General features: G+C 41.9%; 1 pseudogene; it reads right to left on the bottom strand.

The window, feature by feature from the left end:
- Nucleotides 1–273: 273 nt before the first annotated feature.
- Nucleotides 274–4,547, bottom strand: LOC138445193 (ralBP1-associated Eps domain-containing protein 1 pseudogene; annotated as a pseudogene).
- Between the last annotated feature and the right edge of the window lie 212 nt (nucleotides 4,548–4,759).

Genomic DNA, 4,759 nt, shown 5'->3' with positions numbered 1-4,759 from the left:
TGTGACCCTATGGACTGTAGCCCGCCAGGCTCCTCGGTCCATGGGATTCTCCAGGCAAGAATACTGGAGTGGGTAGCTCTTTTTTTTTTTTTAAGTCATCCTGACCCTTTTATTGTTGAAATTAAAAAAAAATAAAAGATATTAAATACAATGGTGAATATATAGGACACAACAGAATCATAAAATTTAATGTTGAGTTAATGGATCTCCAAATTGGCTTTGAACCCAAAACTGCTTAAAAAATGGGTATGCTTACTGTTAATGGCAACTGGCTTATAGGTGAGAGAATGGTCAAAGCTGTTTCAGTTGAATTTCCAGGGAAATTCTCTTCTCAAGAGCATCCTTTAACTGTTGCTACAATTCACTATTCAATCTGGCCCAAACTGTGTTGGTTTCCTTATTGCATCTAATTGACACCTGAATAGCTTTCTTATCTTTCCCAACAGACCAAGGAATAGAGGGCTGTGATGCAAGAACAGCAGCTAGGACGCCTGTGTTCTGTGCATGTTCATCCGCTTCTGGCCTTAATTCATCTTCTGATTTTAATCTCCTTCGAACAGGTTTAGGTGGTGGAGCAACAGGTGTGGTGCCTCTACTCACATTGGCGGGAGCACTAGCAGCTGTCTTTTCTTCAATTTTACCATCTGTTTTGGCAAATCAAAGAGAACTTGTGGGATCAGAAGCTTTTGCAAACAGCAAGACTTCCGGATGCTTCTCGGCTTCATCATCTGTTCTTCATTTGCGGCAAATACTTCCAACTGGCTGAAATCTGCAAAATTTGGTTGTTCTGGTATCTGCTGAGGTGAAGTACGAATGTGAGTTATTAGGCCATTGGCATCCCCTGGGTGATGCACAACAGGACAAGGAGCCTGTGAGGGCTGTGGTCTTGAAGGCACTGCAGGAGTTTGGGCAACAGCTCCAGCCTGTGGCTTTCTTGTTGTGATGGAAAAGGCCCAATTCATACTGTTATGCCCAAGTCACAAAATCTCCCAATGACCACCAGGGAGCCGGTATCCAACGCAAAAGCAAGAGAGTTTTTACTACGTAGCTCGAGCTGGGGCTCCCACCGTTACCGACGCAGCGGCTAAGGAGAGGAGCCCCAAGTTTTGGGTTACACTGCTTATATAGGGAATATTCAGGTGAAAGGGTAACAAAGGGGGTGTTCAGGCTGAAGGACTACTGATTGGTTACCCTCTTCTATAGGGTTATGTGTGGATTTCTGATTGGTTTTTTTACTTCCACGGTAAATCATTACTTCCAAGGTAAATCACAATGGTAACTCATTACTTCCAAGGTAAATCACAAAGGTAAATCATTACTTCCAAGGTAAATCACAAATTCTTGAACTTAAAGTCAGGAGGTTTAACCTAAGGGCTGATTGGCTCACGCACAGTGGAGCAAGTTTAGGCAATATCCAAAGTCTAAGTCTGTTTGCCCAGTACCTTTGCAAAATGGAGCTCTTTTACAAGATGGAGTAGCTTAGGCTCTTCAATACCTAAAGATGATGATATAGAATGAGAGGGCTGAGGCCTTGAAGGTGGACCTGCTGGTGCAGTGTTTTCAGGAGAGGTTCCTGAATGAGACCTTGGATGAGTTACATTGTTTCTAATCTGTTCTGGACCGGAAGTAAGAGAGTCTGAAGTACTGTAAACATCTGCTACAGTATTTCCAGAAGCAAATTTCACTGATGAATTTATCTTATTTTCTTCTGAAAGGTCAGATGTTTTCACAAGCAATGGGCTTAGTGGGATTAATATGATCACGGCCAGTTCTTCTAAGTTCCATTTCCTGCATTTGGATTTTGCTTGGAGTCATACAAATGGGAACTGAATGAACAATAGCAGGATCAGGATCAGCTGGTGCGATGTTAGAATCAAATTGGGTCAGAGTTTGTGAGCTTGAAGAGCATTCACTAAATGTCTTCCACGGCTCACTGCTCTGATTCAGCTGGGGCCAAGTCTGCTTTAGTGATGGCATTGACAGAGATTTGCTTGGAGGAGCCTCTGCAGGAGAGCCTGAATAACCTACCTCACCTGGCTGATCCCCAACATCTGCTGAATCTTCCAAATCAATCAGTTTGGGCATTAAGCTTTCAGGGAGTTTTTCTCATAAATCATAGCCATTGTTCCTAGCAACTACCAGATGAAATGCAGCACAAAACTCAACCAGTGTCAAGGCTCCATCTTTATCAAAATCTGAGAGTTCCCCAATATGAGAAAGCTCAAGAATAGGAAGTTTCAGTTTTGTAAAAAAAAAAAAAAAAAAAAACCCTCTTTAGTTGTAGATCCTGCAGCTAAACAGGAATAAATCTGTTTAGATCAGGCTAAATGGTTTTAAATTGATTTACATAGTACTGTCTGTGTTTATCTGTTATTTCCCAAGGATCATCATAACTGCTGGATTGCCTACGAATTTCATTGGCAGTTGTAGCTGAGGCTGCAGTTCGAACTGTTGTCTGGTCCTAGGCAGAAGCAGGATGCATGGTTAAAAGAGTACTGGTTGGTGGAATATCTGCAAAACTGGCCCAGTTTTCTTGAGGTGGAGGTGAAGAATGTCCTAGCCACATTGCATCACCAGCAGAAGAGCCTGATTGTGCTTCACCAAAGAGAGCACAGAATGGCCCAGGTTCTGCAAGGGGCCTCTCACTGTGTCCTCCACTGGGATGATGGTTTTCTTCCTCCATGTGTGTGGAGAAGTTGGTGGAGACTGCTGTGGTGAAACTACTGGGAACACAGTTCCTGCTGATCTACAGATGTCTGAGGCTGGACAGTATCATGGCTTGTGGACCCCTTTTTCACTTGTCCCCTGCCAGGTGGTTGGGGGGGTTACACCAGAGTAAGACCCTTGATTTTCACAATCTGAAGAATATGAAGTTGCATGATGAGATTCCTCTTCATTCTTTGAAGCAACAAATCTTGGCAGAGGAAGGTCCTTTACTGTATTTATACTTTTTTCTCCAGGGGCTCTTCCTGACCCAGGGATCAAACCCACATCGCTTGCAGCCCCTTCAATGCAGGTGAATTCTTTACCTCTGAGCCACCAGGGAAGCCCTTTAAATTGTCTACTTAAATACAATTCACTTTTCCCCAGCCAAACTTGCCTCCATTCTATAGTGATCAAGTTCTTTTCAAAATGTGCCTTCTGGTCACATCACTCCACTCTTCAACTTTAAAGAAAACCTGTCTGTGACTTCCCATTGCTCTTAAGGTAAAGCTAAATCTAACACAGTGCTATCCAGTAGAACTTTCCGCCGTAATGGAAATGTTCCCTGAACTCTCCAATATTGTGTCTACTAGCCGCAAATGGGCAATTGAGCGCCTGAAATGTAGCAAGTTCAACTGAGGAACTCAATACTTAATTCTCCTTGGTTTTAATTACTTTAAATCCAAATTTAAATAACCACATCAGCCAGTCGCATCCATGTGGAACTCACAGATGGCCCCTGCATTGTCTACTCTCTGCCTATTCTCTAACCTTTTCCTATACCAAGCTCCCTACCTCTTGGTCTCTCTGACTCCTCTTTTAAGTTTCACACATTCGTTTTGCTTCCAGCTGACTCAAGAAAACTTTGCAAATATTATGCCTCTGTTGGGGGAACTCTTCCCACTTTTTTTTTCCTAGTTAAAACCTACTCATCTTTCAGAGGACTTCCCAGGCGGCTCAATGGTAAAGAATCCGCCTTCCAATGCAGGAAATGCAGGGGATGCAGTTTCGATTCCTGGAAAAGGAAATAGCACCCCACTCCAGTATTCTTGACTGGGAAATCTCATGGACAGAGGAGACTGGTAGGCTATAGTCCATGGGGTCACAAAGAGTCAGACATGACTTAGTGATTAAACAACATCTTTCAGAAGATTCAAGAATGAAAATTGCTGAAAATCTTCCCTAGGGAAGCCTTCTCAGCACATGAGGAGGCCAATTTCAAATGTGCTTAACTCATCATCATTGTCCTTGCCATAGTTGCAATCTGATATTTATCTTTGTTGTTGTTTCCATAAAACTAGACTGTTAGATCAACGAAGGCAAGGACCATTGTCGCCCAGTAATTACTATTAGCATAGAGTAAGTACTCTATAAATATTAATTGCATCAAAGAGTGATTATTTTTTATTACTCTGTGGCTCCCAAAATTCAATTTGATTTGGGCTTTTCTGGTGCTATCTTTGACCAGTTTTTGCGTAAACTAAGCATACAAAATAACAACTAAAGAAAGTTTATCCAATTGCCAACCTCTTTCCAGACCAACAAAGGAATGGAATGCGAGAGCTTCCTTGGTATTTACTGATGCAGAAGTAATTGAACATTGGAGCTAAAAGCTCAAACAGTGACTACTAGTATCCAATTTACCTGTAACAGTCTAAACGACATTCAGGCTGACAAATTAGTGAAGAAAACTTTCATAACTTTCACCAACAATCTGAGCTGCACAAATCCCTCTGCTCTTTATATCTTAATTTAATCCTTTTTGAAGTCATTTGTTCCTGTAACTGGCATTTTAATCTCTGATGTGCTTCTGGTTGTCCTCGTTTCTCACTTGTTATCAGCATGCTCTTCTGCAGCTTAATGCTTTCAGAGAGTCTTTCGGAGTTTTACTTGACTTAAGATTCTTAAGTTTTCTTTCAAGGATCTTTGAGTTTTAATCTTTTTCTTCATAGTGACAGGCTCAATCCTAATTCCATGAATACATCTTGAACTTTTGAGGGGGAGAGGTTTATAGGGCAATCTGTGTATTCATCTAGTCCGCCTCCCACCTTAAAGA

Source organism: Ovis canadensis, chromosome 8 (assembly GCF_042477335.2).
Source record: "Ovis canadensis isolate MfBH-ARS-UI-01 breed Bighorn chromosome 8, ARS-UI_OviCan_v2, whole genome shotgun sequence".
Lineage (NCBI taxonomy): Eukaryota > Metazoa > Chordata > Mammalia > Artiodactyla > Bovidae > Ovis > Ovis canadensis.
Note: the sequence above shows the minus strand (reverse complement) of the source record. Positions and strands in the feature narration are given on the sequence as shown.